Genomic DNA, 13,704 nt, shown 5'->3' with positions numbered 1-13,704 from the left:
TGTTTTACATATCGCTGAAATAAATGATTCCGTTTATGCAAGTACTTATCTGCTATTCTATGTTCACAATAGTCAAGTGTTTTTACTTATCCAACTATCGGATTTTTAAATGTTTTGGATTTTGAGAAAGATGACGTTGTTTTGGGTTTTCTACCCAAGTAAATGGGCGAATAAAATTTATAAGGGTGTCGATTATTATGACCCCTTTCAATAAAATGTTTTAAGATTTGATGGTTGCGTAAGAGGCCATGGCGGCGGTCCAGTGTGAGCTATGTATTATACAGGATATAATACCTTGCTAGGACAATATGTGCCTTTGGTACCCTTTGTTTAGTTGAATATGCTTCGGCATACCGGTGTTGCTCCACGGCTGATCATCGGCGGCAACACACCGTCGTTCGAGGATTCCAATCTAAATTATTATATTGCTTTTGATAATCTTATAAGGAATGATTTATCAACTGTTTTGGTTTTGAATAAAGGTGGAATAAAGTTTTAATTCAGTTGCCGATTGATGTTGATATTTAAGTTGTTAAATATCAAAGGTGGTATAAATGTAGATGATTGATGTTGACTTCAATATTTTAGCGCGGGTAGGTTGTGAGCATCAAAGTTCGTATTGATATCTAATTTGATATGACATCAAAATGAATATTAATATCAAGAATTGAGTTTTGAATGAGTTTATGATCCACTCTATACTCATTGTTTCATGTTATTATCATTTACGATATTTCCGTAAACACTGTTTTACGAGTTTTATTCTCGTCAAGATTCAAAGTATTGTTGAATCTTTTCACTCGAAATTATCCAAAAGGTTTTGAATACAGTTGAAAAACAACTTTCTGATTATTTAATAAATTTTCTGACTCATCAATTATATTTTTAAATGTTTCTGCTCTAGTGCAAATGTCAGTTTTATATCAAAACAACCCCATATATGTTTTAACCTCCAGTGAGGATTAGCTTGCGCTGCTTAGCTGCGTAATTCGAGAAAGCAAAGGAAGAAGCTTTTGGAAGGTGGTTGGTCCAAAATTTGTGGACTAGTGTAAGTTCTATTGTGCAAAGTTGTTTATATTATATTATATTAAAGTTGTGTATTGTAAATTTGGGCCTAGTATACTTCATTTCGAAGTTATACTAGCGGGTTAAGTTTTGAGTTATGGAATCTGTTGAAAAGAGTTTTAAGATAAAGTAAAAGAAAGTGAAAAATTATTTGTGGAATTTGGAATTCTCATTTCTAGAACTGTAACCTTATAAGATCTAGGATTAGTTTGGGGTCATAGATGCTAAATATCTTCCGCTGGCATTTGCATTTTGATTAAACAGGTTAATTTGGATTGAGATTTCATTGTGACGACCAAATCCTCTGACCCCGGATTTGGGGGTGTTACATTGAATTTGTCCAATTAATTGGAAATCAACAAATGTAATTTGGTACGGGTAAACTTTACTACCCCAATTATGATGCTTTGAGGGGAAAGTAAGTTTACATATCTATCTCATTATATATATATATATATCCATGTTTGTAAACTTGTTTTGAAGCTAACTGATTACCATGATTTACATGTCTTATGCTAGTGGTAAGTAAGTTAGAATACTTGATGCAATATATGAGTTGTTTGAATGTTTACATTCTATATCTTTACTCAGATGCATACACTCATGATATTGATATTTATTTTAGCACACACACACTTTTATTTGCACTCTGATTTAAAATCCTGTAATCTCTTTTGTGATTCTATCATAACTCTGATTTATAGGTTTAGATTCTGTGCAACTAGCTTGAATACTCTGATTAGATTCTATGTGATTAAATCATGTTTTACGAGTAATTCTATATGATTTTTGAGTTTCAGACCCTAGGAAACTCTGACAGCAGATTCCTTGGTCACTCTGATTCTCTGTTTATGGTAGAATAACTATGTTTATCTTGTGCTAGAATAAATATGCAGCATGACTAGTGATAGTTGTGATTTGATTATGTTAGGAGTACTTTTTAATTAGTTCAGTCTTGTCTTGATTAATCAATTGGTGCAGACTTGTTGGATATACTCTTGGCATAAATGATTGATTGTATGACTTATATGTTGATTCTATGTGTAACTATGACGTCCTCAACCCCGGGGTCAGGAGTTGACGTCATCAATAACAATAATAACAACATAACATAATCCAACTCAACATTATTATATAAACACAACCCCTTTTTACAAAGATCTTTTCCAGGGTTAAGTATGACTTAGGTTACAATCATCACAAAACCAATTTACTAGAGACAATTCTGACAATACTATCTTAATACAGCAACTCAACATACCCACTTTGGTCTAACACAACTACCTCAGAGGAGCATGATGCAAAAGAAACTGGAACTCTGCCCTGACTATCGCAAAAGAATCTTCTAGGCATCTGCAATAAATATATAAAACATTCTGCAAGGGTGAGCAATCAATTGCTCAGCAGTACCATTATATGAATAATAAGTCAAAATGATTTAAAGCAGACAGTTATAGGAACAGAATTTATAACTTGTTAGAAACATGTAAAACAGGTATAAACATTCATAAACTGGATATTCAAAACTAGCATGCTTTCAACAAAACAAAAAGTCAACTATTACAACCCAACTAATTACAAACAATCCTGACATAAGTAACCTAACGCAGCAACTCAACAGACCATCTTTGGTCCAGCATAACTACCTCAGAGGAGCCTGACACGGAAGGCGCTAGAATTCTGCCCTGACTACTGCGGAAGAATCTCCTAGGCATCTGCAATATATATATAACATATTCTGTAAGGGTGAGCAATCAATTGCTTAGCAGTACCACTATATGAATAACAAGTAAAGCAATTTATGATAAAACAGTGATAGGAACAGAGATTATAGCTCGTTTACAAAATATGGTAAACATTCATAAACTGGATATTCAATACTAGCATGCTTCCAAAAAAACAAACGTAGTAGTGTGCTGTGTATAAATACCAGAATTTAATTCTAGCATGCCATTTTATATCCAAATCCACTGTATAACTCACTTGTTCCGTTACGAGAACCACAAAGCCAAATCAAATACGTACAGATATGTGAAGACAGATGATCAGTCTATCAACACCAGACGGCTCTAACTGCCATCCCATTTACCTGTTCTGGAACTCAGAGACTAGCTAGGTCTCTGACCTGCTGGACTAATCGGTTATAGGGTGCGCGCAACCGAATTAGCCTCTTACGCCACCTCAATAGGCCTACTCTGGCCCCTATGTATCCCATATCTGATGGTTTTATCCAGTTTTCAAAACACTTGTACCTATCTCATTTCAAAACCATTCATTTTACCAGCACACATATAAAATCCAGTTCGCAAATCATTTTATTCGAGATATGTACCTTTCGAAGTTACTTTTCCCCAAAACAATTTGAAAACAGTGATTTATAACTACAGGGGATAAGTAACTTAAAATATTTATGTTCCATTACGAGAATAAAACATTTAGCTATTCATACGTACTGAACCATAAAAGAATGGTCAGGGGTACTTGCATTGTAGACCAGGTATGCTTGACGACCAGGTATGCTTGACATATCTTTGACTTTCATAAACAAAGGAGTTGCAGCCAAAATTTTCTAAAAATATATTTATAAATGTGTGTAATTGTGTTATACGTGGTACCCCTATTTATGTTCAAATTATATGATTACGTGATTATGTGTATGATAACTATACGAGTCGGGTTATCGGATTGGGTTATTAGGATTTGAGAATATCAAGCATGTCGGTATAACTGATTAGGGTACTCTGTATTTGTAGATCCCAGTCGAGTTTCCCCGGGACTGAAATCAGCGTGAAAGCTACCTAGGGTTTGGTAAAGTGTTGCAAGGCAAGTACCCCTGACCATTCTTTTATGGTTCAGTACGTATGAATAGCTAAATGTTTTATTCTCGTAATGGAACAGAAACGTTTTAAGTTACGTATCCCCTGTAGTTATAAATCACTATTTTCAAATTGTTTTGGGGAAAAGTAACTTCGAAAGGTACCTATCTTGAATGAAATGATTTGCGAACTAGATTTTATATGTGTGATGGTAAAATGAATGGTTTTGAAATGAGATAGGTACAAGTGTTTTAAAAACTGGATAAAACGATCAGATATGGGATACATAGGGGCAAGAGTAGGCCTATTGAGGTGGCGTAAGAGGCTAATTCGGTTGCGCGCACCCTATAACCGATTAGTCCAGCAGGTCAGAGACCTAGCTAGTCTCTGAGTTCCGGAACAGGTAAATGGGATGGCAGTTAGAGCCGTCTGGTTTTGATAGCCTGATCAGCTGTCTTCATATATCCGTTACGTATCTGATTAGGATTTGTGATTCCCGTAAGGGTATAAGTGGTTGATACAACGGTTTTATAAATATGAATAGCATGCTAAAATTGGACTCTGGTACTTACACAGCACACTACTACGTTCTTTTGATAAAGCATGCTAGTTAGTGATATCCGGTTATCTACAATTTTCATTATATAATATTGATGACATGATTACAGCTCTATTCCTATTATTGTTACATTACTGTTTTTATTCTGTTATTCATATGTTGGTACTGCTGAGCGATTATGCTCACCCTTATAAATTGTTATGTATATCTCGCAGATGCCTAGAAGGCCAGTCAGACATACCCGTGTTCCCGCCCCTTCAGGACCCGGCACCTATGAGGTAGTTTGTATCAGACCATGAGGTCTGATGAGTTGCTGAATAAATTTAGAGTGTGTTAGATGTTGGATAATGGTTTGTAATAATATGAATCTGAATCATACTTAAACCTTGATCGGATCTTGGTTTGGGGTCAAGTTAGTATATTTTAATAATAATCTTATTGTTTATATTTTGGTAATTGTGTTTGGTGACGTCAACCTCTGACCCCAGGGTTGAGGTCGTCACAGTTGATACCAATTGTGACGGCCTCAACCCCGGGGTCAGGAGTTGACATCACCAACAACAATAATAACAATCATAATTCAAACCAAATCATTAATAATACATATCTACGACCCCTTTACCAAGACCTTTTCCAGGTTTAAGTATGGCTTAGATTATAACTATTACAACCCAACTAATTGAAGGGTTTTTAGCACATAAACGCAGCGAAAACGTAAATTTAAATCTTAAAAAAACCGAAACCCTCCGCAGGATCCATGCGAAAAATAATATTTAATTTGTAGTTCAGTATGTTTACCTTAAGAAGCTTTACGTTAATGGAAAGATGGAGGTCTTTAATGGTGATCCAAAAATGATGAATGGAGATCCTTAGCAGCTGCTCCTCAAGTGTGAAGCACTCCACCGGTATCCACCAAGAAAACGATGTAATTAAGGAGGAGGAGATTGAGAGAATTAGGGTTTTGTAAATCTTTTTGGTTGAGGCAAAATATAGGTTTTATAATAGTATATTTATAGGAAAAATTTCCAGCTGAAAATTTTCCAATAAAATATTAATATTATTAACCCTTTATTATTCTCACTAATAATTAAAACACCTTTTAATTATTAATCCTTTTTCTAAACCCTTTAGAAATAATTCTCTCACTTGATTTAATTTCCAAAAATTAAATTCTTAATTAATAATATTAAGAACCTTTTCTTAATTAATTTATAATCAATTAAATCTCATTTAATCAATTATTAAATTTGCCAATTAATTATTTATTTCATAAATAAATAATTATCTGCCATTATTAATTAATTCCTCCACCATTAAATCATTCTCTTTTATGGTATGACCCTGTAGGTTCAATATTAATCCGGTAGTAGAAATAAATAATAATAAAACTATTTTATCATTATTTATATAAATTCTCTAATTTATTAAATATTATTAATTAATTAATCATATTTATTCTACATCGTGAGGGATACTTCTCAGCATATCGCGACTATGCGGATAATACGAATTCACTGCTTAGAATACCAAGAACCTATTCAGTGAGTAGTTACCGTACAATTAATTCCTTCTACCCTGCAATGTCACGATTAAATACAAGACATGGAACTTGTGTCAAGCCTATCTTATTTAATCACTTGCTTTCCCATTCACTATGCTTAGTTCTATTTAATGTAAATTAGAAACTCCTTTCTAATTTCATTCACTCTGGCCAGATATTCCTGAACTAACATAAGTGGATCAGCATTGAATATTCTCTTCCTACACTAGAAGGAGTAGATCCTTTATTGATCATGCATTATCTTCATGTACAAATTCCTATACCCTATTGAGCCCTTATAATTGTCCCTTGAGACTAAGAACTAAACCAAAGCATAGTTCAGTGTACACAAGATGACTATGATGACCTCAAGTCTAAGGATACTTGTACAACTATCACTATGTGAACAACTGCTGACATGTGAGTGAACTCCATCAGTTGTTCAGCTGTGTGAGTCATGTTCAATGAACTTATTCTATAATAAGCATCTACATACTAGCTATAGTGTTACCACATAAATGTCTATGAGAACAGACATCCTTCAAAATGAAGCAAGCATAGTATGTACCGATCTTTGCGGATTATTAATTACCAGTTAGTAATCCTATGACCAGGAACTATTTAAGTTTAGAGTTATCATCTTTTAGGTCTCATTATTATGATCTCATCACAATCCATAAAAAGCTTTACTCTAAATTGTGGTATATCTTATTTAAACATTTAAATAGATAAAGCCCGCAATAAAACCAAAAAAAGTCTTTTATTAATATCAATGAAATCAGAACAAATTACATAAAAATTATTCCTAAATCATCATACATGATTGGACTTAGGACATATCTTTTTCAATCTCCCACTTGTACTAAAGCCAATCACTCTGGTATCTAATACCCATTTTGTCTTTATGACGATCAAAGTGACTTTGAGAAAGTGGCTTTGTGAGTGGGTCTGCTACGTTGTTATGTGTGTCAACTCTCTTGACGTCTCCTATTTCAATACAATACAAGAAATGTTACCGCACTCCCACTAACCTTTTTATAGACACATGGTTTATCTATGGTTTTGATAAAACCAAACTCTTTGATTGTCTCATCAAAACGGATGTTCCATCTACGAGAAGCTTGCCTTAAACCATATATGGTTCGCAGCAGCTTACACACTAGGTGTTCATTTCCCTTGGAAAGAAAACCCTCTGGCTGTGTCATATACACTTCCTCCTCAAGTTCCCCATTGAGGAAGGTCGTTTTCACGTCCATTTTCCAGATCTCATAGTCGTAGTAAGCAGCAATCGCAAGCAAAATCCGAATTGATTTTAACAGGGCTACAGGCGAAAAAGTTTCATCAAAGTCAATCCCTTGCCTTTGTTTGAATCCTTTTGCCATGAGCCTGGCCTTATAGGTCTCCACCTAGCCATCTGCTCCAATCTTTCTTTTGTATACCCACTTGCACCCAATAGGCTTAACACCTTCAGGCGCCTCAACCAGAGTCCATACTTGGTTGGTATACATAGATTCCATTTCGGATTTCATGGCACTATGCCATTTCTCTGAGTCAACACTACTCATAGCCTCATTATAGGTCACAGGGTCGTCATCATCAATGATTGACAACTCATTGTCATTCTCAATGACAAGGCCATAATACCTCTCAGGTTGGTGAGACACTCTCCCTGACCTACGAATGGGTTGTTCCATAGAAGGTTGTTCAGTCTGAGCAGGTGTTTCCACTTGATCCGTAGTAGTTTGTGCTTCTTGAACTTCATCAAGTTCAATTTTGCTCCCACTGTTTCCTTCAAGGATAAGCTGCTTTTCCAAGAAGGTAGCATGTCTGGAGACAAACACCCGATGATCGGTGTAAAAGTAATACCCTAAAGTCTCTTTAGGATATCCCACAAAATTACATTTTACAGATAGAGATTCCAGCTTATCCTGGTCAACTTTCTTGACATAAGCTGGACATCCCCAAATCTTAACGTGTTTAAGACTCAGTTTCCTTTCTTTCCATATCTCATATGGAGTTTGAGGAACAGATTTGGAAGGCACCTTATTCAGTAAATATGTTGAGGTTTCCAATGCATAACCCTACAGGAATGCTGGAAGATTCGCATAGCTCATCATGGACCGAACCATGTCTAATAAAGTTCGATTTCTCCTTTCAGATACCCCATTTAACTGTGGAGTATATAAAGGAGTCCACTGGGAGACTATACTATTTTCTTTGAGATAATCTAGAAACTCTCCATTCAAGTATTCACCACCTCGATCTGATCGAAGAGTTATAATACTGTGTTTGGTTTGTTTCTCCACTTCATGTTTATATTCTTTGAACTTTTCAAAGGCTTCAGACTTGTGTTTCATCAAATACATATATCCGAATCTAGATCTATCATCTATGAAAGTAATGAAGTACAAAAATCCACCCATGGCTTGCATAGACATTGGTCCACATACATCTGTGTGTACCAATCCTAGCAAATCTGCAGTCCTCTCTCCATGTCCACTAAATGGAGATTTGGTCATTTTACCCAATAGACAAGACTCGTATGTAGGATATGATTCAAAATCAAAGGGGTCAAGTAACCCTTCCTTATGTAATGTTCGCAGTCTATTTTCATTAATATGACCAAGTCCGCAGTGCCACAAGAAAGTGAGATTTTCATCATCCCTTTTTCTTTTATTAGTATGTTCAATTTGTAGTGAATTATGCTCTACGTCACATACATACAGACCATTGTTTAAAATACTACTTCCATAAAGAATGTTATCTCTAAGAATTGAACATTTATTATTCTGAATAACAAACGAAAATCCAGCCAAGTCTAACATGGAATAGAAATAATATTCCTCACAATCGAGGGAACAAAATAACAATTATTTAGAACAATAGTCTTGCCCGTAGGCATATGTAAATGAAATGATCCTACAGCTTCAGCAGCAACTCTTGCTACATATTCCATCCGTAGAATCACCTCCTCTTCTTCAAGAGTCCTACTTCTCCTTAGATCCTGCAATGAATTGCAAATATGAGAACCACAGGCGGTATCTAATACCCAAGTAGAAATCTGACTTAGTGACATATTAACTTTGATCATGAACATACCCGAATCAGAAGCGGTAGTCTCACTACCCCTCTTCTTCTTCAATTCTGCAAGGTAAACCTTGTAGTTCCTCTTCCAGTGCCCCCACCTTGTTACAGTGAAAGCAAACAGCTTTGCCCTTGGGGTCTTCAGCTTTTGGTGGAACCGGCTTTTTCTCACCTACTTTTTTCTTCTTGGAAGGGTTCTTCTTCCTTTTCTTAGGATTGGAACCTTCACCAATTAGAAGAATAGAACTCTTCTTAGGGGGAAAATTCAATTCCGCAGTCTTCAACATGTTGTGGAGTTCAGGCAGGCTGACATCCAGCTTATTCATGTGAAAGTTCACAACAAACTGCGAGAACGAACTCGGAAGTGATTGCAAGACCAAGTCTTGGCTCAGCTCCCCATCCATGGAAAAACCAAGTTGTCCAAGACGTTCAGTCAGATTGATCATCTTAAGTACATGGTCATTCACAGATGATCCCTCAGACATCCTACAACCGAACAGTTCCTTCGATATCTCATATCGAGATGTCCTCCCTGCCACATCATACAACTCTTGTAGATGCATAAGGATAGTGTGAGCATCCATATACTCATGTTGCTTCTGTAGCTCAATATTCATGGAAGCTAGCATGATGCAATGAGCAACATTTGCATCATCTATCCACTTACGATACACAACATGTTCATCATTATGTGCATTGCTAGCAGGTTCAGTAGGCTTAGGTGAGTCAAGCACATATTCTAGCTTCTCAACCGTGAGAACAATTCTCAAGTTTCGAATCCAGTCAACAAAATTAGGACCAGTCAACTTGTGAGCATCTAGTATACTCTGGAATGATAGTGCAGAAGACATAACGAATATAGTAAATTTGTAAATGATAAACACATAACAACACTTAGCAAATATTCAATTTCATTTCAAAACACTATATGAATCGGGTCTTTATTCATAAGTGTCTCCCACTAGTTTATCTAATTTTTTCAACCCCCTAAGTGAAAATTAAGCATTCATAATGCTAGCGGGAATAGGGATCCTACATTCCATCACACAACCTCGGCTGTGGCACGAAACGTTATGTGATGTTCAATAGGCAGACAACTCTTGTCAATTACATCTCATGTTATTCCCTAATATAAGTTTAGCCTCTTGAATAATTGAGTCACGGCTGTGGCACGACAAACTCAATATTCTAAGTCAAGTCTAACCCAACACTTCGTACAAGTCTCCAACGGCCCACGGCTGTAGCACGTACCGACCTTTAGATTATGATTCAATGTACACATCTCTATGTAATACACAAGTATTTCTTATTTCGAAATCAGTCTCCAATGGCCCACGGCTGTAGCACGAAACGACAATGATTCAAAAATAAGAACTACTTTCTACCATGTTGGAAGGCTTTGACCGACACAAGTCCGTTGTGTCATTGGCCAATTACTACTTGATATTATTTAATTTTAGAGGGATTATATTACATTACAATCATAATCATATTATAAAGAGATTCTTCCTTTTACATATTTCAAATCAATAATCGATAATAAGATGATTCCCAAATTGGGTGGAGCATTATCAAGAGGCGTCACTTAATAACCCTTTCTTACAGATAGAAATCTGTTGTTGACAGAATCATCCTTTCTCTCAATATTGAAAATTCATATTCAATTACGTGTTTCATAAACACAAGAATCTCATGATCGTATTCATAATATTTATTGTTAAGGCAAGAAATGATTCATATTATAGATTTTCTAGAGCACGCCTTATATTGATTTAAGTTCACCTAAATCTATCATCGCATGGTAAACATAGGCATATATCTCATATATAAAATTAAATAAACAAGTAAATGTAAAGTACAATAAAGTAAATGTGTTTGGTTATGGCCCCATCCTATGTGATCTTTATCAAGCTCATGATAAATATCAAGGTCAATCTAATATGGTGATGGGAATAAATACAACTACTTATTACATAAGTCTTCTTCTTTATTTAGACTTCTTGTATGCCTCGTCTTTTTCTTTGTATCACCTCTATTGGATAGCCTTCTTGAGTCTTCAATTACATTACATGATTGAAAGTAAAACTAATCTAATGAACTTACAAGAATAACTCGAGTTATATTCGAGATTTATGATTACAAAGATTGACGACATGCAAGTCGTATTTAAAACCAAAACCAAAACCATTACACTAAGGTTAAAAGGCCATAACCATCCACCATGCTCATACAACATATAAAAACATGTTAAAATACATAATCTGATCTTAACATATCATATTATCCATGATCTAATCATAAAAAGAAAATATGACAAAAATCAGAAAAATCAGAATCAAATCAGAAAAACAAGAATCACTGTTTACGGGTAGTAAATGACGTCAAACGCCTTACAGACGAGTCGTTGATAGCTTTATCTATCAGTTTTCTTCAGACGCTTGTTTACCTATGGAATAAGGTATTCGTTTGCGTTAATCGGACACCAGACCCAGATTTCAGCAAATCTGCAGCAGCCAATTCAGAATCCGTATCTAATATGATTTTCATAATTAGAACAAACATAAATCATGTATATATCAGTATATATACAGATTACATAATCATCTTATGATTATACAACTCACATGAATATCATATATTCAAAACCATACATATATAAGCATATTATATCAACATCAAATCATGGCGAATCACGTACATGCTCATATATCAAAAACAGTTAAACACATAAACGAATTAAAAACTTTTCGCAAGTAGCTCTGATGCCATTGAAGGGTTTTTAGCACATAAACGCAGCGAAAACGTAAATTTAAATCTTAAAAAACCGAAACCCTCCGCAGGATCCATGCGAAAAATAATATTTAATTCGTAGTTCAGTATGTTTACCTTAAGAAGCTTTACGTTAATGGAAAGATGGAGGTCTTTAATGGCGATCCAAAAACGATGAACGGAGATCCTTAGCAGCTGCTCCTCAAGTGTGAAGCACTCCACCGGTATCCACCAAGAAAATGATGTAATAAAGGAGGAGGAGATGGAGATAATTAAGGTTTTGTAAATCTTTTTGGTTGAAGCAAAATATAGGGTTTATAATAGTATAGTTATAGACAAAATTTTCAGCTGAAAATTTTCCCATAAAATATTATTATTATTAACCCTTTATTATTCTCACTAATAATTAAAACACCTTTTAATTATTAATCCTTTTTCTAAACTCTTTAGAAATAAACTCTCACTTGATTTAATTTCCAAAAATTAAATTCTTAATTAATAATATTAAGAACCTTTTCTTAATTAATTTATAATCAATTAAATCTCATTTAATCAATTATTAAATTTGCCAATTAATTATTTATTTCTTAAATAAATAATTATCAGCCATTATTAATTAATTCCTCCACCATTAAATCATTCTCTTTTATGGTGTGACCCTGTAGGTTCAATATTAAGCTTGTAGTAGAAATAAATAATAATAAAACTATTTTATCATTATTTATATAAATTCTCTAATTCATTAAATATGATTAATTAATTAATCATATTTATTCTACATCATGAGGGATACTTCTCAGCATATCGCGACTATCCGGATAATACGAATTCACTGCTTAGAATACCAAGAACCTATTCAGTGAGTAGTTACCGTACAATTAATTCCTTCTACCCTGCAATGTCACGATTAAATACAAGGCATGAAACTTGTGTCAAACCTATCTTATTTAATCACTTGCTTTCCCATTCAGTATGCTTAGTTCTATTTAATGTAAATTAGAAACTCCTTTCTAATTTCATTCACTCTGGCCAGCGATTCCTGAACTAACATAAGTGGATCAGCATTGAACATTCACTTCCTACACTGGAAGGGGTAGATCATTTATTGATCATACACTATCTTCGTGTACAAATTGCTATACCCAGTAGAGCCCTTATAATTGTCCCTTGAGACTAAGAACTAAACCAAAACATAGTCCAGTGTACACAAGATGACTATGATGACCTCAAGTCTAAGGATACTTGTACAACTATCACTATATGAACAACTGCTGACACGTGAGTGAACTCCATCAGTTGTTCAGCTGTGTGAGTCTTGTTCAGTGAACTTATTCTATAATAAGCATCTACATACTAGCTATAGTGTCACCATACAAATGTCTATGAAAACAGACATCCTTCATAATAAAGCAAGCATAGTATGTACCGATCTTTGTGGATTATTAATTAACAGTTAGTAATCCTACGACCAGGAACTATTTAAGTTTAGAGTTATCATCTTTTAGGTCTCATTATTATGATCTCATCACAATCCATAAAAAGCTTTACTCTAAACTGTGGTATATCTTATTTAAACATTTAAATAGATAAAGCCCTCAATAAAACCAAAACAAGTCTTTTATTAATATCAATGAAATTAAAACAGATTATATAAAAGTTATTCCTAAATCATCATACATGATTGGACTTCGGACACATCTCTTTCGCTAATTACAAACAATCCTGACATAACTAACCTAACGCAGCAACTCAACAGACCATCTTTGGTCCAGCATAACTACCTCAGAGGAGCCTGACACGGAAGGCGCTGGAATTCTGCCCTGACTACCGTGGAAGAATCTCCTAGGCATCTATAATATATATATATATAT

The sequence above is a fragment of the Apium graveolens genome, chromosome 3 (genome assembly GCF_009905375.1).
Source record: "Apium graveolens cultivar Ventura chromosome 3, ASM990537v1, whole genome shotgun sequence".
In the NCBI taxonomy this organism is placed as follows: domain Eukaryota; kingdom Viridiplantae; phylum Streptophyta; class Magnoliopsida; order Apiales; family Apiaceae; genus Apium; species Apium graveolens.
Note: the sequence above shows the minus strand (reverse complement) of the source record.